At 39.9% G+C, this 22,881-nt stretch overlaps 1 pseudogene; it reads left to right on the forward strand.

Annotated features, from left to right (window-relative positions):
* The first annotated feature begins 19,311 nt into the window (after positions 1-19,311).
* On the forward strand, positions 19,312-19,717 carry LOC123619196 (large ribosomal subunit protein eL32-like; annotated as a pseudogene).
* The last annotated feature ends 3,164 nt before the right edge of the window (positions 19,718-22,881 follow it).

Consider the following 22,881-nt stretch of genomic DNA (forward strand, 5'->3'; position numbering starts at 1 on the left):
AAATACAGAAAACTACAAATCATAGACTTGACCCTCGAAGAGCTCACAGCTGGGCTGGGGAAAGAGTGACACAAGACGGAACTGTGAGTGTGGGCTAAGGGAGTTGTGACTCGCGGACTCCAGATTAGAACCTTGGAGTTATGTGACTACAGGAAGTCTCCCTAACCTCAGGCCAAGGAGATCGCTAACGAGGGGAAAGAACAAAAGACTTCTCTGCAAGATTTAAAATTCTGCAGCTCTTCCAAGCTTTGAGATGAAATACAGCCTCCACTCCTGAAGAGAGATCGAATCTCTACCACAGAGAGGCTTATTCGCAATCACCCAGATAGCCAGACTTGGCAATCAAAGAGAATCAACTGGGGAACTGGCTGCTTAAAAACATTAGTTCCTAGTGAATTGTATTTCAGTACCAGACATTGAGACTTAGGAACTCTGTATAACACGTGGGAGAGAAAATCTTCGCATACACTCTTAAACTGTACTGACATGGCCCAGTGTGAAACAGAAATTAGGCAAATCTCTGAGCTGTTTGAGAAACTAAGCCAACTCGATTTGATGGGTGGGATCTTAGCCTGGGTAGCCTCCCCGATGGTCCACACTGGCCATTGAGAGGCTGATCCACCTTCCCTCCCACAGACTCCCACACAGTCTTCTCAGAAGGAAAGCTTTCCGTTGCCACTTTTTGCTACTAGAGAGCTTCTCTTTGGAACCTCTGCTAAAAACACTAGGCACCTTGCTTAGTTTGTTTTCCTTCTCTAGAGTCGGGAGTTTAGAGAAATAAACACAGGGAAACAGTGGAAAGAAGCCAACATTTATTCAGCCCACAGGGGAGGTCAGGCACTGCTCTGTGTGCTTCTGTCCCATCGACCTTGCAAGATGCCCTGGACCCCATTCTATAGGTACAGAGCTCAGAATCACAGGGTTAAAAGCGACTTTCCCAAGGTTACTTAGTTGGTAAAAGGTGAGAGCAGATTCGCACCCATGACTCTCTGAATAAAAACACTCACATCCGTTTCCATCCTCCCACACTGCTTCCCTCAAAGGGCAGCGTCTTCTCTTACTTTCCCTTATCATTTCCTTCTTGGTCTTTCTTAGTTCCCCCTTCTCTCCTTTTCTTCGCATCCTTCCCTCACTCTTGACTACACTGAAGTGGCGTGGAGGTCACACTGGTTGACACTGGTTCATACTTCTCATTGCCGGTCATTTTCAAGGCAGCCAAATTCCTATCTGAGGGGTAAAGCTCTCTGCAGAAAATTAGAAGACAACATTGTGTCAAATTACAAAGATCATGAACTTGCTTTTGATCTCTCTTCATCTTTTTTATATATTTTTGGAGTTATTTATCAGTTGAGACATCAGTTGGTTGAATGACACTTCAGTCATTGCTCCCAAAATATGCAGGGTGGTTAAGGGGCCATATGTTCGCAGGCAGTATGAAACTGTCAAAGGAAGATGAACTCTTTTCCCACAATCTAATTCTATGGAAAATTTCTCTTATATTCATACTTGTTGTTTTTAGTCATGATTCATACATAGTGTCTGAGAAGCATCGTAGCTGCCTTTCATTTGCCAATAGTGTTCAGGAGGGTGTTTTATTGCGAAGACATAAAACACAAGATTAACACTAGTCAACAGGTCATATGCGCCATTTGCTGTCCACCACAGAGAACTGTGATTAAACTGTGATTCTAAGCAAACAGGCTGATAGAAAGGAATGTACCTTGCTTTTAAAGGCACAACTTCATGTTCATCGAGGACTCTGAATAGCTGCAATCCCCGTTAACAGCCTCGTTTATTTTGGAGACTGGCAGTTTTCTAAACAGCTGTAGGAGCACAAATGTAGGCCAATGTAAGAAAATCATATTGAGGAATTTGCTCAACTTCAGAACTGGGCCATGCCTCAAGGTCAGCACAAGCATTACACCACCATCGCACTCTCCACACCTGCCTCCTGGCCAGTCCTGCCCCACTCCTTTAAGCAGCTGCATCCAACCTCATACATGCACTGAATACCTACCAAACAAATCCTACAAATCTTCCTGGCTGTGAACTGCTCACCTTGTCCTGGTCCTCAAGCAAGGATCTACTTGATCCTGGCTCTCCTGGCCAACAATTTTTGTCCTTATCTTATTCTCACGTCTGACTCTGGGAGGACCAGGGCTGGGGTTCCCCAGGATTATTTTTCATGGAGATTTCTGTGGTTTGACAGGTCAGGACCTACACCAGGATGTATTCGCGTTCTGTATCACAGGTTAACAGATGAGGCTGAAGGAAGTCAGGGCGTAAGTGTAGTAGCAAGGAGGAGGGTGTTCTAGTTAGCTAACAGAGAATAATAAACCACCTCAAAATGTAGTGGTTACAATAACTACGTTTATTTATTTTGCTCACTAATCTGCAATTTGGGAGAGCTGAAAGGGAGGGGCACCTAATCTGGTGCACTTAGCTGGTTCATTAGCCATTTGGAGACATTGATAAAGTCTATACAGGTCAGCATCTGGACTTCAGAGGAGGATGGAGATGGGTGGAGAATGGACAAGGGACACAAATGCCCTCTGTTTTGCAGTTTCCCTCTGGAAACAAATAAGACCAAGGCATTTATTTACTTTTGTTTCATAATCGTTCTTCAGGATGATGAAAATCGTCTTTTTTGTTGTTGTTTATTGACTTTATTCTCCTTGCAATTTAATGTTTTCATTTGAAAGCATCTTACACTGCAAAGGAGGGGAAAGGACAGCACCAAGTTATATTCTAGTATTTTGTGGGAAGATCTGCCAGTAATTCTCATCCCCAAAAGAGCAAGCGTTCTGGCCACCTCCCTGTGGCAGAGGAAGGAGAGGAAGCATTTGTGAGCATCCCAGACAGCAATAGAGGAAGTGTACACATTTGTGTGCAGACTTGCCTTTCAAAACCAGGTTTATGTGATGGAGATCGATCTCCTAGGCAGCAATTACAGATTCACCAAGGAATCAATATGGCTAAATTTACACTGACCTCAGCAAAATAGTTTGTAGTGAGTAAGTACTTTTAGGCTCTTGTCTGGGGAAATTCAAATAGATAGAGATATGAATGTTCTGCAATTTTTTTTTTTCCCCTGGGAATACGTGGTTGGCCAGAAGGATAAAGATGGATTCTGGGTCACATGGCACCTGCATGACTTTAATTTTTGTGGTCTAGTTTAAGCAGGAAAAAAAAGAGAGCATCACAAAGAAAATAGTATTAATAATAGACGAGCATTTATTGACCATTTAACGCACGTCTAGCACAGCGCTGATAGCATATAGCACAACATGAGGAAAAGCACTATTATTTTCCCTGTGTTACTGATGAACAAACTAGCTCAGAGAGTCTGAGTCATTTGCCCCTGGGTGTTGGAGCTGGGATCAAGGCAGGCAGTCTGACTTCGGTGTTCAGGTTTTGAGGGCTCAGTGAGAACCATTCCTTTATCCATTCATTGGACAGTGGGGCATCTGCTAAGTTTCCACTCCCAGGCTTTAGGTGAGGGCTGTCGGAGAATCCCCAGGCTGAGTGTAATCAGAGGTGGGCAGAGAGGAGGCCTGGTGTAAAGGCTGGAGAATCACGTTGGAAGCTAAGACGAGTACAGGGCCAGCAAGTGGCCAAACAGGGTCAGCAGTCAGAAAGCACGCGGAGAGCAGCTGAGCTCGTGGTTGGTTAAGAGCACTGGTAGCAAGTGTGTCCACGCCCAGCTGAATTAATGCAGAAGCCGTGCATGCGAGCTTGAAGCTGGCGGTCCTTAACATCGACAGGGCTGACTCTGCATGCCAGGGGAGGTGTCCGGGCACCCAGGGCTTTCTCACACAACAGAAAGAAGCAAGCATCCTCAGACCACCATCAGCCCACATGGAGGGAGCGCATGCCTCAGTGGTGGAGCACACGGCCCAGACTCTGCTCTGTCACTATCCCCATCCAGTTCACATGAGTTTCCAGACCCTTTCCTCTGGGAGAGGACAAATCTTTATTTCTACTGCATTCACAGTGGCATCACACGAGAAGGAGTGGTAGAACCAGCATTTGAACTGAGAACTCCAAATCTCCAGCATCTTTTTACCATAATTCCCAGCATCACTCCATCCCAGATGATTTAAGATCTGTTCAAAGTTTTATAAACTGTAAAACCCTGTAGACGTGTATGTTTTGGAGGAATTCTCAGACGGAGGAGAATGACCACTTCACAGACCTCTTCAGTGTTCTGCCCACACCAAAGTCCGCCCCCTCCCAGTCCACAGCAGCAGGGCAGGAAATACGCCCAGAAGGCTGGCTTTTGTCCAGGGTTGTTGACCCACCTCACTCTCAGAGGGTTCTCCAGCTTCCTCCTGATTCCCTCTCTCCTCCCTCACCTCAGCCTCCCCCCATCCCTTGGCAGCTGCTAGTTTCTTTCACTCAAGGCTCCCTAGAGTACCTAGTGAAACTTCTCAAAGAATCTGGGGGGCTAAATCCAACTCACCTTGATCTTCGGACATTTATGGTCATTCCTGGTCTTCTTCATTACTTTTCTGTGGCTTTTTACCCGCCTAACGAAATAGCTAGGGAATCACTGGTTTGATTTTCTGTGACTTGAATTTCTGTGATTTTCTGTGGATTTCCCAGAAGTTAGGACCCCTGTGATTCAACAAACAACCACCCCACAACCAAGAGAGTAAAATGTGTGGGGGAAAGTGAGGGAAACAGAGCAGGTTAACATTTCTGGGGAATGAAGTGGTGGTCATATAGCACCGTCCTTCACAAATTGAAAACTGGAGAAGGCAGATTTTAGCTTCAACAACTAAAAGTGGAGAATGTCAGTCTGGTACGAGTTAGTCAATTGATTTTTTGTTGTTGTTGTTGTTGTTTGTTTTAGGGAGGAGTAATTAGATTTGTCTATTTATTTAATGGAGGTCCTGGGGATTGAACGCAGGACCTCATGCATGCTAGGCATGCGCTCTACCACTGAGCTATACCTTCCCCTCAAGTCAATTGATTGTTGAAATCACGGTTATCAAAACAGTTTTTTGTAAAAACTCCCAGTTATAAATAAATAAGTCATGGAAATATAATGTAAAGCATGGAGACTATTGTCAATCGTTCTATATTGCATGTTTGAAAGCTGCTGAGAGAATAGATCTTAAAAGTTCTCATCACAAGAAAAACAATTCTGTAACAATGTATGATGACAGATGTTAAGTAGACTTATTGCAGTGGTTGTTTTGCAATATATACAAATATTAAATCATTATGTTTTACGCCTGAAATTAGTATAATGTTGCTGTATGTCAAGTATACCCCCCAAAATTTTTTTTTGAAAAGCTCAAAAGTTGTTTGAGCACCGTCTAACTGTCTACCAATGGGAGTCTTGGCAGAGATCTAGAAAATTTTAAAAAAGCCCAGCGTAACTCCTGTTTTGGAAGGAAGAGTGTACTGTGCATGGAGGATTGTTTATATTTTCATTTTGTTGTGCTTTTCTGAAGAGCATTCTAGAACTGAAGGACAGTTGCAGGGTTGATTCCTCGGCTGCACACGGTGTGATTTGCAGGTGAAGGCCCTCACTGGAAACATCCCACGTCTCAGCTCTAAGAGGCCTCAGGTGAATACCATCCATACACTCCACGTTCGAGCCCCGGAAGGAAAGTCTCTAGGGAGAAGGGGCACGGGGTGACCTCTGTCCTCGTGGTGTTCACCTCACACTTGCGGGGAGGGGTTCTCTCCCTGGGAGTGATGTCGCCACCACTCTTTGCTTCCTGAAGGCACAGCTTTGCCTTCAGAGCTCTAAGTCAAGGGATGGAGGAGCCCTTTAGCAGAGATAAGATAGTCTGCTGTCTGCACAGGACTCTCTTAAATTCTAAAGGTGATCAAAAATTAAGCATGGACAAAGTACCCCAACCCTCTGGCTCATCCTACCAGACTTTCTTAACCCTGTCTCAGCTTGCTCCTGCCACAGGCTCACGGGCCCTTCATGATCCCACTCTGTCTTCTAAGATGTAAACCTTGGTCCCCAGGAATCACCTGTACTCCCTGTGTTCTTTCCTTCTAGGTTCCAGCCCCACTTGCATAAGCAAAGCCCCAGCTCACACATAAAGCCTTTGTCCTAATACTCTGACTTCCCTCATGCCCAGGAGAACATTCCATTATCAATGTCCACTTCGTGCTGAGAGCCTGCACATTTCCATCCCACTTCTGCCTGGAAAGATCTTGAGCAGGACATAAATTCTTTGAATGAGCTCTCTCTACAGATATGACTCATTCTTCACACAGGCATAGGGGCTCTCCCTTGCAGAACCACTCTAAGATATAAGTATTAGTATTACACCCACATTACAAATCAATACGCTGAGGAACAAAGAGATGAAATGATCCTCCCCAAATCATACAGCTCACGAAGGGTAGGTTTGGGATTTGAATTCAGATAAATGTCACTGTTAAGCCACAGTTATTCTCTGCTGGCTTTAGCGGTCTTAAGTTTCTAATGCACATCTGATATTTCACGGAAACAAATGATCTGTCATAACTGACTCCAAACCTGCACTGGTATGTTTTGAACCAGCCAACTTTTATTTATTAAGATCTCTGAGTAAACCTGTTTAGGCTCACTATCATTATTGTTCCTCTTGCTCTGATAGGCGACTGACTGATAACTTGAAAACTGGATAGAGAACGGTATCATTGCACTCTGACCGGTGAAAATTCCTCCTCCCAGGCTGAAATGTTATGGTGCACTGTCAGTTGCTGGAGACATTCATTCTGAAATTACAGTGCAGACCACTAAGCTTGGGGTTGAGGGGGGTGGTTCTCAATTCTTCGTAATTTCATAAGATGTGGAGGCCTCTCCGAGCCCAGAAGGCTGAGATGTAAGTGGATGTGTATTGTTAGTGGAACACTTTGTGCTTTGAGAATCCCCACTGAGAAAAGCAAAGAGAGGAGGGTGTTAAACTTGATTCAGACCAACCAGGGCCTTATGACCCCTCCTGTTGGACTTTATATTTGGTGATGCCCCTTGTCTTCTAGAGCAGCTGTCAGCTGTGCCCTAAAGCCCCCTGGGGAATGCCTGGTTCTCCAAGACCTCCTGGGTAGTGTCTGTGTCCCTTACGTCTCACCCAGGCCCTTCCAAGACCTCAGCTCAGCGGCTTCTCAGGTCTGTTTCATGCTTCAGACGTGCCCTTTAATTGGCTTTTTCTTCATCCCTGTGACTGGACTTTCTGGCATCAATTTGTCAGGCAGGAGGCTGGTCCTTTGCTGCTCATCCCTCAGCTCCCTGCTACCAAGCTATCTTCCTGAATTTCTCTGTCCACATTTAGTGTTTGGGGGTGATCGATTGCCACCCCAGTACGAAGCACAGACTACCCTGCAGCAACCTGGCTCCAGGAACACCACGATGTGGCCTTTCCCAGAGGTAAGCGTTCCCAACCTTACAGCACTCTTTAATCCAATCATGGTAACCCAGTGTGTGTGTGTGTGTGTGTGTGTAGAGGGGGGAAAGGCAGAGAGAGTGGACCTTTGACCAACTTCCATTAACATTACTTGACCCAAAGAGTAATTCCTGGTAGGAAGCCAGGGCCCTAGTGTGAGGTTGTGAGTCCTTCATGGTGAGGTCTATAGATCAGTTTTCACCCCTCTGTCACTCCCACAGAAGCTCTTTGGACGCTTTCTGGCCTCTGCACCCTGAAATGCACAGGAAGTTGATGAAAGATGAGAAAGAGCGGGGTCAGGGCTGGAGGCGTGACTGAGAGACAAATCGCCCTGGCCAGGAAGTACTTGTGGGACAGAAAGAACAAGGTGTGGGGAATTGAGATGCGTAAATGAGGTGGCAGGTTGGGAGATCTGGCAGATAACGAGAGAGTGTTTTACCCTGTGGTCAGTCTAATCCTGGGAGTGGCCAGCAATGAGGTCTGTGTGCTACCTCAGGTTGAGGGTCTCTCAAAGTTCAAGGGTATGGGAGAAGGAGGGACACTTAACTAAAGTTTGTTCAAGTCATGGTAGCAATATCTTGTCCATGCTGGGTACAAATAGCTCAGCTAATCATTTATGGGACAAAGAATGGGAATTTGGAGGGTCTGTGTCTGATCTTGTCATAGGTAAACCAGGGGAGGCATCTTAAGAGTTTTACCTAAGTTAGGGCAAAGGGTGTTCTTTGCGGTAAACCACTTTCGGGAACACAAAAAAATGGGGAGATTAATTACTTAATCGTTGCTCTTTTCTGAGAGCACAGGGAGAGAATAAAGTTCAACGTTGTCAATTACCTTCTATATGAGTTTGAGCTTTAGTTTCCTCATAGGAAAATTATGGTAAATTCCTATGGTTTTTTTTTTTGTCAGGGTGAGGACCATAGACCAAAACTTATGTAAAAGAAGTTAGCATGGTACTAAGCACATTTTAAGAGCTCAATAATAGGAGTCATCATTATTCAGACTATATTTGTTGTTACTATTACTGCATCCTGGGCATTGCTTTTATTAAAGCCATTTTTATTATCTATTTTAAAAATTAAATGCAAGTAATCAGAGCCCTATTATAGCAAAGTACACAGCAAAAAAGATGAGTTTGTGAATAACCTCAATAATTAGACCCCATTACCATCCAAGAGAGAGCTGATGGCATTGGAAGTATCTGACCAACAGATGACATAGTAGTCAGATCTTGTTACACTGACTTTCAAGAAGGATTTCATATAATTCATTCCCTGGAACCCATGCAAAGTGCTATTTGCAATCTAAATGAGCCCAGGCCTCTGGGGTGTAGAGGCTGGAGGCCTCTTGCCAGCCTAAAGGGAGGCCACTCTCGGAGGCTTATTCCTCTGGGTGTCGCTGTGCGCTCAGACTCGTGCTGATGTGGTCATAGCAGCTCCTGCTATGAACATTCCGATTCTTCCAGATCTTTTTCTCTTATACTGGGCACGGAGCCTCTCTTAACATCTTATTGGTATAGAAAGAATTCCTTAAAGATTTTATATGGGAACCTTAAATATTTCATGGGCTCATCTGCCTGTTTAATTATGTCTACACGCAAAAAAAAAAAAAAATAGGCTTCCTGGCTAGGCATGCATTTTGAGATACTGTTATATAAATATTTAAACAGCTGGGCTTCTCTGTATCCTCAAGAAAAGTACAAGCCTTCAGTCTTTGCTTGGGAAGAGAAACCTAAAATGAAGAAGACCTGGAAGTGTGTGCAGGAGTAGATCTCCACATATAAGTGGGGAGACTGATTTTTATTTTTAAAGCCAATTGAACAACAATAACCAAAAAAAAAGCATGCCCTTTGCCTGGGCTGTTTGCCAGCGTAGCTCATAATATGCTATAATGGAGCTCCAGCGTAAAAGAGGCACAAATGAGAATCCTGATCTTACCATTTACCCAAGTGGACAAAGCTATGCAAGTCTTTTAACCTCTCTGAGCCTTATTTTCCTTATTTAAATAGTGGGAGAAGTAATGGTGCAGTCCCTGTGGAAAACAGTATGGCAGTCCCTCAAAAAATTGAACATAAAATTACCATATGATTCAGTAATCCCAATTCTGGGTATATATACAAAAGAATTGGAAGCAGGGACTTGAAAGGTATTTGTACACCCATGTTCAGAGCAGTGTTTTTCATAAGAGCTAAAATGTGGTAGCAACTAAGATGTCCACCAACAACAGATAAATGGAATAAAATGTGAAACAGATAGATAGATAGACAGATAGACAGATAGATGGACAATGGAATATTATTTAGCCTTAAAAAGGGAGGAGATTCTGATACGTGTTACAATATGGTTGGACCTTAGAGACATTATGTTAAGTATAAAAAGCAAGGCAGAAAGACTAATATTGTATGATTCCACTTATATTGAAGTAACTAGACACAGGTAGGATGATAGTTGCTGGGAGCAAAGAGGGAGCAGGAGTTTCAGTTTAGAAAGATGAAAAAGTTCTGGAGGTAGGGAGGGGTGATGGTTGTAGATCAATGTAATATAAATGTGCTTAATGGTACAAAACTGGTTAAAATGGTTAAAATGTTAAATTTTATGTTATGTGTTTTATTTCACCTCAATAAAACAATGGGAGTAATAATTATACTATTCTTAAAGAGAAATTTCAAGTGCTAAATAAATCACATATATTAATAGATGAAACACTGTGTGCAGTGGATGGCCTTAGAAGTCACCCCAAAGATGCCAATGTCTTTTTCTGGGTTTGGGCTTACTTTGGAACTTCATCCCCTGCTTGTGCCTAGAATGGCAAACCCTAGCACAGATGGACAGTGATGGTTCCAGGATGGCTGCATGATCTGAACAGTAAGAGTCTCCATATATCTTTGCAAGGAAGGTGAATGGAATTTTTAAAACTATTCTCTTTCATGTAAATATATTTTTAATTAAACTTTCTATTTTATTATAATTGTAGCATCACATAAAGTTGTAAGACAATATGTAGAGTCGTCGTATACCTTTTACCCAATTTCCCCCAGTGGTAGCATCTTGTAAAACTTAGGTACAGTATCACAACTAGGGTATTGATATTGATATAGTCAAGATCCAGGACATTTCCACCACCGCAAGGATCCCTTCGATTGCCCGTTAACAACCATGCCAACTTCCATCTCCCCCTCCCCCCCCCAACACACGCGACCATCCCTAGTTCCTGGTAATCACGAATCTGTTCTCCATTTCTATAATTTTGCCATTTCAAGAATGTTGTATGAATGGAATCATACAGTATGTACCCTTTGGGGATTAGCTTTCTACACTCAGCATAATTCCTTCAACATTCACCAAGGTCACCAATGATATTTTTAAAAATAAACGCACAAGTGATTATTCAAGCAACTCTGTCTATCAAGGTCCTGAGAGACACTTAATTCTCTCCAGATGGTCATACAAAGAGACTTTAATGAAGAGACTAGCAGTAGAGGCGTGAGCAGTACTGAAGGAGCCAACAAAGAATGTTGACATACTTGGGACAAGTAACAGTGGGGATCCATGGCCACCCCTTAAACTAGAGCAGAGGGGGTAGAAAACCATGTTACTGGAGCTCACTGAGAGGGGCAGAGGTGAGGGAGGAGGAACGCCTGGTGGGAGGAGGGTCAGGCACAGACATAGCTATAGCAGATTGTAGCTGGAAAGATACATCTTGACCTCTCCCCCACCCTTTGATTTCCTGCCTAACTTAAGTGGAACCAAACAAAAAGCCAGAGGGCCAGAAAACCCAGATCAAGCATCCTTCAGAAGCCAGACTCCTTGGGTATAGTGCAGAGCCAAAGAATGACACAGATGGATTTAGGGCCAAACAATGAGTAATCAGCACAACAAAGAGTGATAAAAATGTGTTCACTCAACAAATATTTCCTGAATGTTCACCTTTTGCAAGGCTCTGTTCTAAGCATTGGAGAAACATAATAAACAAGAATAATTAAGGTGTTGTCTCTAATTTCAAGTAGAGGGAGACAACTAATATTTTGCTGAAATGATGCTCTTGAGCAAGGAAGAGTTGATGAAATCCAGTGCATAAGAGGCTGGTTGGCCTTAGTCAGGGGCATGGGCAGTGTATTCATGGTACTAGATGGGAAGGCAGAATAAATGGGTCAATATAGTATAAATGTTTATGTGTGGATGAAAGCATCAAGAAATACACCATGAGCCACCATGAGAAAACAATATGGAGATTCACTAAAAACAGACTTACCCTATGAGCCAGCAATCCCACTCCTGGGCATATATCCAGAGAAAACTCTAATTCAAAAAGATACATGCACCCCAATGTTCAGAGCACCACTATTTACAATAGCCAAGACATGGAAACAACCTAAATGTCCACTGACAGATGACTGGACAAAGAAGTTTTGGTATATTTATACAGTGGAATGCTACTCAGCTATAAGAAAAGAATAAAATGATGCCATTTGCAGCAACATGGATGGACCTGGAAATTGTCATTCTAAGTGAAGTAAGCCAGAAAGGGAAAGACAAATATAATGTGATATCAATTATATGTGAAATCTAAAAAAAAAAAAGGCAATCGAATTTATTTACAAAACAGAAACAGACTCACAGACAAAGAAAACAAACTTATTGTTACCACAGGGGGAAAGGGGTGGAAGGAATAAATTGGGAATTTGAGATTTGCAGATATTAACTAATATATATAAAGTAGATAAACAACAAGTTCATACTGTACAGCACAGGGAACTATATTCAATACCTTGTAGTGACTTATGGTGAAAAATAATATGAAAATGAATATATGCATGTTCATGTATGACTGAAGCATTATGCTGTACACCAGAAATTGACGCAACATTGTAAACTGACTCTAATTCAGTAAAAATATATATATACAAAAAGAAAAGAAATACAGACTTTGGGGCAGATCCTGGCTTCACCACTTCCCTGTATGTGACTCATGCTGACGACCTCATCACTCTACAGCCCACTTGATTCATCCATCAGTGGAGAGGATGGTAGCATCTTCCCAGATGCTACGAGTTTTGTTACGAGAACCTATAAATTGCTTAGGACGTTTTCTGGCATTACCACATGTGAGCTTTGGTAATGATGCAGGAAAAACGGGTATGGAGCGTGAGGAGGGCCATGTCCCAGGTCTCGGTTGAGTCACTAGGATGTGTCCTGCCAGGTGTGAGTCCTTGGCTTTGCACAGGAAAGAATTCAAGAGCAAGTCACTTAAGAGTGAGTTGAGTAAAGGTAGATTTATTTAGAGAGATACATACTATACAGAGTGTAGGCTGTTTCAAAAGGCAAAAGAAAAGCCACAAGTTGTGGGGGTTGAGTGCTCAGGTTAAAGTAAAAGTAGACATACACTCCATAGACAGACTGCAGGCCAAGACAAGGGAGTGAGAGAGGTGTCCACGAGGTGCGATGTTACCAATTTCTATGGGCTTGGTAGCTTCATATGCTAACAAGGGATGACCACTCCAACTACCCTGGGGAAGGGGCTGGGATTCCCAGGCATTTGGCCACTGCCCACTCTTTGACCTTTTAGGGTTAGCCTTGGAACTGTCATGGCACCTGTGGGCATGTCATTTACCATGCTAATATATTACAATGAATATATAATGAAGCTCAAGTTCTACTAGAAGTCAAATCTCTCACCATCTTGAGCCTCAAAGCCTACTGGGGGGTGAATCTTCTGCCATTTCAGTGTTAATTGCTGGGTCATTCCTTGAATGGCTGTGCCCTGTCCCCTTCCTTCCAGTTTCAGTAATGCTTCTCAGTTATCCTTGATTGTTCCCAATCTGAAGACTTCTGGCTCACTCTGAGGGAGGAGTTCTCAAACTTGAGTGTATGTTGGAATCACCTTGACGGCTTGAAAACATTTTAGGCCCCACCCCCAGAGGTTCTGAATAGAGCAGGACCTGAGAATTTGCATTTCTAAACATACATCCTTAAGTAAAGCTGATTCTGCTGGTCTGGGGGACCACATTTTGATATTAACTTCTAGGGATGGGACCTAGCAGCTGTGTTAGCAAACCTTGTTCCCCAGGTGATTCTCAGCATAAGCTAAAGCTTGAGAACTGCTCTTAGACTTAGTAAAAACTAACACACTGAAGCCTTCTTCTTGTCTGTCCACCTTTGCAGATTTGTAATTCTTCAGGCATCAAAACTCTTTTTCTTCTTCTATAGTAAGAATGAATTTCTGCCTGGGCTCTACCATGCTTAGCTGCCTAAATAATTTTCCACATAGCTTGGTAAAAATTGAAAAAGAGTGTTTCTCACCAAATAGGTTGAAATAATTTTTCAGACTTTCAAAGGAAACATGCTTTTCCTTCCAATCATTTTTCTAGTGTTAGGGATGGTAAGATTTAATCATCAAAGGCTTTACAGTGGGCGTTCTCACCAACTGTTTTAGGAGACTTGCCATTGTTGGAAAAATGATCTGAAACTTGAAAATAAAAATGTGAGCATCACGTCTTTTTAATAGCACATGGGGCAAAGACCACTCAAGGATTGTTTAGGAGAATATACATAGTTCATCTCATTGTTTAAGACTAATTAAAAGTTGCAGACTTAATGAAGTTCCTTGTTAACATATGTATTTTTGCCCTATAGTGATGCAAATAATTTCTGTCAAACAGATTACCCCCACAAATTTATAGTCTATTAGACATTAAACAGTTTATATCTAACACAATAATCATCTAAACATTTCTTTGTTTAATTGCCTATGAACTCTTGCTTCTGAAATGCTCTCTGAGCTAATCACAACATATTACTGGTTACCTCATTAATTAATGAGTTAAAATTTGACATGTGCTCATTTTGTAGTTGCCTGAGAATCATGGTTTTTGCATTTCTGAAACATCTACTTTAACACTGTTCACTGAAGAACTCACTTGAAATAGTTTTGCCAAGGACTGGGCATGAAGCTGGGTGAAAATGATCACTCTGTGACATAAATGTATAACTAGTAGTTAGATCTTCCTGTAGTCGGCTCAAAGATACATTGCAACAAAGGATCTCAAAAGGCATCAGGAAGGGGAAGGTAAAGAACCATAGTTTCTCAGAGCATCCTCACAGGAGAGGGACTCAGGTGCTGGCTATTCAGCTCTGCCACTTTTCCAAGGTGAAGTCCTACCAGTAGGTAAGAACTCCAAGGTGAGGACTCTTGTCCATATTACCCTGAACTCTTTTGCTAAGCTATGCTACCAAAAACTAGTACCAAGCTCTGGCACAGTTTCTGACTGTCACTTCTGGCATCATCTTGCTTGTACTGTCCACAGATTCTATGCAATAGCCATGCATTACACATGTGTGGTCACGTTATCACAATGTAATGACGACCAGTCATGCATACACCAGAATCTCCTGCATTGCAAGGCAGTGGGGACCTAAGCATAGCTGGCCTAGCCACTTCACATCCTTTCAATCATGTCTCAGTTAAATCCAAATGTCCCAGAGGGAGTGAGCATTTTTCCAACAAATATATAAAATCAGTTTTCTACAATGGAAAATGATCACTAAAACCTTATTTTCTGAAATGCAAATTACCTAAGATTTCAGAAAATGAGAAAAAAAGCAACCCAAAGAAAATCTGAAGGAAAAAAACAGTCTTTGGAAATTTAGGGGGAAAAATGTAGAACTAAAAGTTAGTAAAATTTAAGAATAAATTCAAAATACATTGCTTAAAAAATCTAATAAAACATAAAAAATATTGTTAAGTTTAATAAAAACAAGATAAGAAGTCAAATTTAGAAAGAGGATATAATGAGTGAATGATTAAATTATAATGCATTACTGTCATAGTTTTGTAATAAATTTAGAAATATTGATGGTATGGTAACAGCCAAACTAACACCAGAATCGATGCAGTTAAAACATAGAAAACCTGAATAAAGCAATAGAGAAAATAAGGAGAATTGCTAAAGATTATCCACAACAATAAAGGTCATCACTGAAGAAGGCTTTTCCACTTTTTTCTTTGAAAATTTCACCATGTATCACCTATTCCATGACATGGAGCAGAGGAAAATTACTCAAGATAACTCTACAAACTAATGAAAACCTCAGTCCCCAAAGATGATAAGATTTTCACAAAACCAGAAATGAACTGATCATAGTTTGATATAAATATGAAACTCTAAATAGACTACTGTAAATTAAGCAGTACAATAGGATGGTAATAAATCAAACTGGAAATTCAAGGCCTAATGTAGTGTGAAAAAATTAATGATTATCCCACAGCATACATCAGTAGTTTAAAGAAAAGAAATCATATCAAATTTATAAGTATGTAAAAGAAATTTGGTTTACTCCAAAATCATACCAATAAATGAATATTTCTTTAAAGAACAGTATTCGGGCTCAGGGCAGGCTGCCCCCAAAATATGCCAAAGTGGCCTATTGATTATTTTGAATTAAAGTTACTTAAGAAAGAGCCAGCACAAGGACACTCTGACCCTCCATTCTGTCTCCCTGAAAACAGGAAATTAATCTTCCATGTGAAAGTTACCCTCTTATACCAGGAGGCAGAGAGGCATCCTTATCTTCAGAGATACAGAACTCAGGGTCAAGAAGGTTCTCATAAACAATCTTTGTTACTTCACTAATTTACTACCCCAAGCCCAAATTCTGCTTAGATTTTCCACTAATTAAGTACCCAAATCTTTTTCTTTGTCCTGTCAATTCCTCACAAATTTATTGTTTCTTTGTCTAAAAAGTATCAAGTTGCCTGTTTTGGTCACTTCGTAGGTCCTACTTATATGAGACTTCTGTACCTAAGAATTACTTCTTTTGTTCCTTCTGTTCATCTGTTTCATGTGAATTTCATTACTGTACTAGCCAAGAGAACTCAAGAAGGCTAAGGGAGGAATTTTTCCTCTCCCCAACTGTAAGATTCTTCTTTTTCAAAATGGACATATCTTTATTTTCTCAATAAAAACATATGAGTATTGCTCGTAGAACTCTACTCATGCCAAAATGCAGGTGAAGTGATGCTACAGCGTATGGTTCTTCGGGTTGATGCCTGAGTTCCTGCAGCTGGAACCACCTGTTCCTCAACTCCTCGTGTCAAGTTTTGAAGCATCAGGGGCAGACTATGCAGTTAGAGGCAGAAGCACATGGAACAGACTGTGGAACTAAGAAAAGCCCAGGAGGTTGAGCAGTTGCTTCCTAAAAGTAGAAAGGTAAGCTCTTTTCTTGATGATACTATTTGTCACTGCAAGAAATTGAATGAACAAAGGCAACTGGTCTCTTGGTCTCTTGCTGATCTTGTCAGCAGAATGAATAGTAACAATCGGTAAGGCCAAGTCCAAGATATCCAAGCTGCCAGGAAACTTTTTTCTAAGGAAAACAGCCCCATCACCCTCTCCATTAAAAGTATAAACTAGACTGGTTTGATTTTAAAATATGTGTGAGTGTATGTATGTTTGGGGCAGGATCACCTGGTATACATCTGGTATTCTGCTTAAATTCACTCACACACTTACCAAGGCCGCTTCTGGACTGCCAGATCAAAACAAGGCTGTAGAGGATGCTCTGACAGCATTCTCTGTTCCGTGGGCATCTCCTCAAGCTCACGTCAATGAACAAACAATGTGGACTCTAAGAAACGTTGCAGTCCAAGATTCTGACTTGGTTATCAAGTGTGTGTTAATAGATCCCTTCTCAGCTTTAATGGTATTTCCTTATACATAAATAATGAGAACGTAATTATGGTTTTACCTGGACATTTTTAAAAGTTTTGTGTGTGTGTGTGTGACAGAATTATTGATCGCCCATTAGGAAACTCTTAAGCAATGTCCTCTTTTTAATTTTCCTATATCAAATAATCACTTTTAAATTTTTTCTTTCTTTATTTTTTTGCAAAAAAAATAGGTACCCAGTAATTTCCACAAATAGTGATCTAAACAAAGAAACTGAAATAGATCTGAAAAGAAAGGTTGTTCACTGTCACTGAGCTCCTGGGACCTATGGAATGTCTGAGTCACAGGAAACATTGCCACAGAGGCCAGTGAACAAATTCAGGGTGTGTTGGATTCAACAGAACCTAGAGTACTTACAGTCAATTAACAGAAAAACTAATGACCAGCAGGAAGCTGGGTAGATGTCTAATACCACAGCTGGCTGTCAAGATCAGATCCAGCAGGTTGTCAGTTATGATCCCTTTCCCCAACAACGTTTAACAGGAAATGCTAAGAATGACAATAATTTTCAAGTGGAAAGAACATTTGAACAGACTACATTATTTCGTCCATAGATGCACATTTATACACTACTGATAAACCTTATATCTAAGAAATACACCAAAATTGCTCTGATTGTTAAGGACATCATCTGAAAGGTCTTTCAAGTTGCTGAGAAAATAGGTGAAATTGAGAAACTGGGTGCTATGATCACAGAGTACAGAAGACTAGTCAAAATTGAAGCTCTTTAATCCATGAGAACAAGTATGTATTGAGGACTGCATAAGGCTGATTGAAAAGGGTTTTTCTGCAGAGGGAGAAGACAATCAAAACAACATGTCTACAAACTTTCAGAGTTTTGTAAGCAAGGCTTAAAAGTCTTTTTATAAAGTTGGCCAACTAACATTTAATTAATTTTAAAAAAAAAGAATGAGGGAGGAGGAAAAAAGGGTAACTTGCAGGAAAAAAAAATCAATACAGCAGTATAAAAGTAGAAAATAAAAATATGTCACAACTTTACTTCTCCATTTTAAGAGCAATTTTGTAATGACTAGATATTTATATGTTTAATTTATATAGTATTATATAGTACACATTTATATCTTTTTATATTATAACTAATATAATATGGTAATTTCTTTTTTTTTTATCTACTCAAAAACAGGTTCACATCATACAAATTGTTCTTTAATATTATTTTCCATTTAAAAATATATCACAAACTTCAGCTGGTGGGAAGATAGGATATATATGCTTTTCCCTATTTCTCTCACTAAATACAACTAAAACCCTTAGACATACACAAAACAACACAAAAAGACTCTAAAAGATGGAAGCAAGAATGCAGACTAGCTAAGAACCTCAGGACCAAAAAACAACAGGATGGTTTTCTCTGGTTTGCTTCTGGGTTTTTTGTTTTTTGGGGTTTTTTTTGTTTGTTTGAAGCATGGGGGGGTTGTTTGTTTGTTTGTTTGTTGCTTTTGTTTCAAAAGCCTATACCTGGAGCTAAAGAATCCAGGCAACCCGGGGACCCCAACAGCAGTCTACTCTCTAGCTGAAGGACCAGGAAAGGAAGCACACAGTAAGGCAGAAACCTTTTAACGAACAACTGCTCAACTCCAGCTACCAAACACGGTAAGAAAAAAAACTATAGCCCCTCTCTTGCCCTTGCAGCAAAGGCTGAGTGGAAAGTCTAGATGTCCACACTTGCAAGATTGCAGTGAAGCATCTCAGTATCACCTCTACACATGTTAATTTGACAACTTAAAGAAATTGACCAATTCCCTTAAAAAAACACAAGCTACCACAAGACCCCTAATATGAATAGATCTTTTTAATAACCCTATGGCAATTAAAAAAATTGAATTTATAATTTAAGATATTAAATAAATAAATAAATAATAAATAAATAATAAATAAATAAATAATAAATAAATAAGAGAGAGCTCTCCGTGATCAAATGGTTTTGTTGGAGATTTCTACAAAATGTTTAAAGAATTAATGTCAGTTCTAAACAATCTCTTCTAGAAAATAGAAAGGAAAGAATACTTCTTAATTTATTTTATGAAGTTAGTATTACATTAATATCAAAACCAGACAAGGACAATACAAAAAAAGGAGAAAGATGAATAATTCTCATGAATATAGATGCAAAAGTCCTTAACAAAATATTAGAACCTAGAATTATAATCGAGCCATCTCCTAGTCAGCATCATGGCCACCTTCAGACCCCTCGTGAAACCCAAGATTACCAAGAAGAGGACCCAGAAGTTCATCTAGCACCAGTCAGACCGATATGTCAAAATTAAGCGGAACTGGCAGAAACCAAGGGCCATTAACAACAGGGTGCACAGGAGTTCAAGGGCCAGATCTTGATGCCCAACATCGGTTACAGGAGCAACAAGAAAATACAGCACATGCTGCCCAGCGGCTTCCTCAAGTTCCTGGTCCACAATGTCAAGGAGCTCGAAGTGCTGCTGATGTGCAACAAATCTTACTGTGCTGAGATTGCTCACAATGTCTCCTCCAAGAACCACAAAGCCATGTGGAAAGAGCAGCCCAGCTGGCCATCAGAGTCACCAGTCCCAACGCCAGGCTGTGCAGCGAAGAAAATGAGTAGACAGCTCATGCGCATATTGTATTTGCCTTAATAAAACCATGAAGCTCAACATTTTTAAAAAATTATAATCAATGCAGAAAAAACATTTGACAAAATTGAATACCCATTCATGATAAAAAATCTCTCAGAAAAATAGAAATATAGGGTAATTTTCTCAACTTCATAAAGGGCATCTACAAAGAAGTTTCAGCTAACATTTTATCTAATGGTGAGAGACTGAATGTTTCGCCTTAAAGCAAGGATACTCTCACAACTCATTCAACTTATTGCTTGAATTTCTAGCCAGTGCAATAGGACAAGGAAAAGAAAATAAAAGGCATATGAGTTGGAAAAGAACAAATAAAGCTGTTCCTATTAGCAGATGACATGGTTGTCTACACAGAAAATCCCAAGGAATCTACAAAAAACTCCTAAAAATAGTAAGTTAAAACTCCTAAAAGTAACGTGAGTTCACTAAGATCACAGGATAAACATACAAAATCAACTGCATTTCTATATACAGTAATAAGCATGTGGACATTGAAATAAAAAATATACTATTTATAATCTCTACGAAGTATGAAATACCTCGGTGTAGATATATCAAGTCATCTTCAGGACTTGTGTGCTGAAAACCACAACATCCTGATGGAAGAATTCACCAAATGTCGAAATAAAGAGAGAGTCATGCTGTGTTCATGGATTGGAAGACTCCACATAGTAACAATGTCAATTTTTCCTCGTCTTGATATACTGATTTGATGCAATCCTTATCAAGTTCCCAGCAAGATTTTTTTTCTTAGATATACACCAAATTATTCTAAAACTTATATAGAAAGCCTGAGGCCTTAGAATAACTAAAACAATTCTGAAAAGAATAATAAAGTGAAAGGAGTCAGTCTACCCAATTTCAAGACTTATTCTATAGCTGCGGTAATAAAGAACACAGAAATACACCCACACAATTATGCCTAACTTCTTTTGAAAAAAAAGTAGAGAAGTAATTCAGTGAAAGAAAGATAGACTTTTCAACAAATGGTGCTGGATCCAGCAGACAAGCATAAGCCAAAAAACAAACCTCAATTTAAATCTCACAGCTTATAAAAAATTAACTCAAAATGGATCGTTAACTTATATGAAAATGTAAAACTATAAAACTTTTAGGAATAAAAAGGAGAAAATCTCTAGGATAAAAGGCTATAGAAGTATTTTTTCTACTTGCAACCAAAAGCATGATCCATAAAAGTATAAAACTTCACTTCATAATAATAATTAACACTTTAGATCTATGAAAGGCCCTATTAAGTCAATGAAAACATAAGCTAAAGAATGAGGGGAAATATTTGCAAACTACATAACCAACAAAGGACTTGCATCTAGAGTATTTTAAAACTCTCAAAAGTAAACACTAAGAAATAAAATAAAATAAAAAATAATGCAAATAGAGCAAAGGCAAAAGACATCAAGAGACATTTAACTGAAAAAGGTAAATAAAAAATTAAGCACAGGAAAAGATGTTCAACAGAGTTTGCCATGAAGGAAATGCAAATGAAAACCAAATTGAGCTATCACTACAAACCTCCCAGAATGGCAAAACAAAAAGTAGTGACAACATCAAATGCTGGCAAGGATGTGGAGAAATTAGGTCAACACCCATTCATCGTTCTTTGGAGTAGACTATGGTACAGCCACTCTTGAAAACAGTTTCACATATTCTTATCAAACTGTTCGTGCAAATAACACGCACCCCAGCAAGTGCACTACGAGGCATTTATCTGAGAAAAAAATAAACATTTATACTCATACAAAAACCTGTATGTCAACGTTTATAGAGGCTTTATTTGTAGTAGCCCAAGACTGGAAATACCCCAGATGTCCTTCAATAGATGAATGGTTAAACAAACCGTAGTATAAAAAGGAATAAACTAGTGAAACATGCAATAATCTGGAGGATTTGTCAGACGATCATGCTGAGTGAAAAAAAAATTCCAAATGGTTACATACTTTGTGATGACATATATATAAATAAATTGAAAATATATATATACACACACACACATACACACACATACACACACACCCTGGCACTGAAGATATATATATATACATACACACACCTAGAAATCACAAAATTATAGCAATGGGGAAGTTTAGTTATTGCCATGGATTAAAAAATGGGGGTGGGGGTAGAGGGAAGCAGGTGTGGCCATAAAAGGGCAACATGAGGGACTCTTGTGATGATGGAAATGTTCTGAATATTGACTATATCAATTTCAATATCCTGGTTGTGATATTGGACTATAGTTTTTCAAGACGTTATCATTGATGGAAACTAGGTAAAGTGTACAAAGGATCTGTCTTATTATAACTGTATATGAATCTAAGATTATCTTAAAATAAAAAGCCTATTTTAAAACCTCAATTGGCAGAAAGTCATAATCAAAGGTGAATTGTCATACTAAGTTTTCCATACCTTTTTGGGACCCAGAAATGGGAACTGGGCATGGAGTTACCTCTCATATAAACTCTCTCTTCTCTTGCAAAGAGGTATTCAAAATTGGGCCATATAAGAATTGCAATATGAAGTCAAGGTAAAGGACTTTTTTGAAAGTCAATTGATTAAAAATTATTTCTTTAAAAAAAAAAAGAGTTGCAATAGTTATGTTGTATTTCCAGTTTTTCTAATGTCTGGTTTTTTTCGTTTTGTGTTTTGTATATATATGTACATATATGCATAATATTAACATTTTTCTTTCCATTTCCTCTACTAGCCCAGGACTCCAATACTGATTGGAGGAACATAGGCTCTCTCTTGGTTTACAGACTCCAATATTTTCTTTTGGCTGGCTCCACAAATCCCTATACTTCTTTTTTCTCTGTATTTCACTATCTCTAGTGATCCCTGAGCCCTCAGGAATCCAAATAGAAGTGTTAGGGTCTTTTGCAAGTAGTGTTCCCCCAAAGCTTGCAATTCTCAGTTTTTATAATTCTCTGGGTCTTGATTAACCCCAACTACTATAATGAAAGCACTGGGGGGGAAAAAAGAAAGTGTTTTCTATGTATTATTTTCTTGGTGTAACAGGGCTTAACTGTTATGAATTTGGAATGAATATTATTACCCAAACTCATCCTTCTTCTCTTTAGGGATCTTGGACACGCTACCCACAGGCAATAATAGCCAATGA

Source organism: Camelus bactrianus, chromosome 11, assembly GCF_048773025.1.
Source record: "Camelus bactrianus isolate YW-2024 breed Bactrian camel chromosome 11, ASM4877302v1, whole genome shotgun sequence".
Taxonomy (NCBI): Eukaryota; Metazoa; Chordata; class Mammalia; order Artiodactyla; family Camelidae; genus Camelus; species Camelus bactrianus.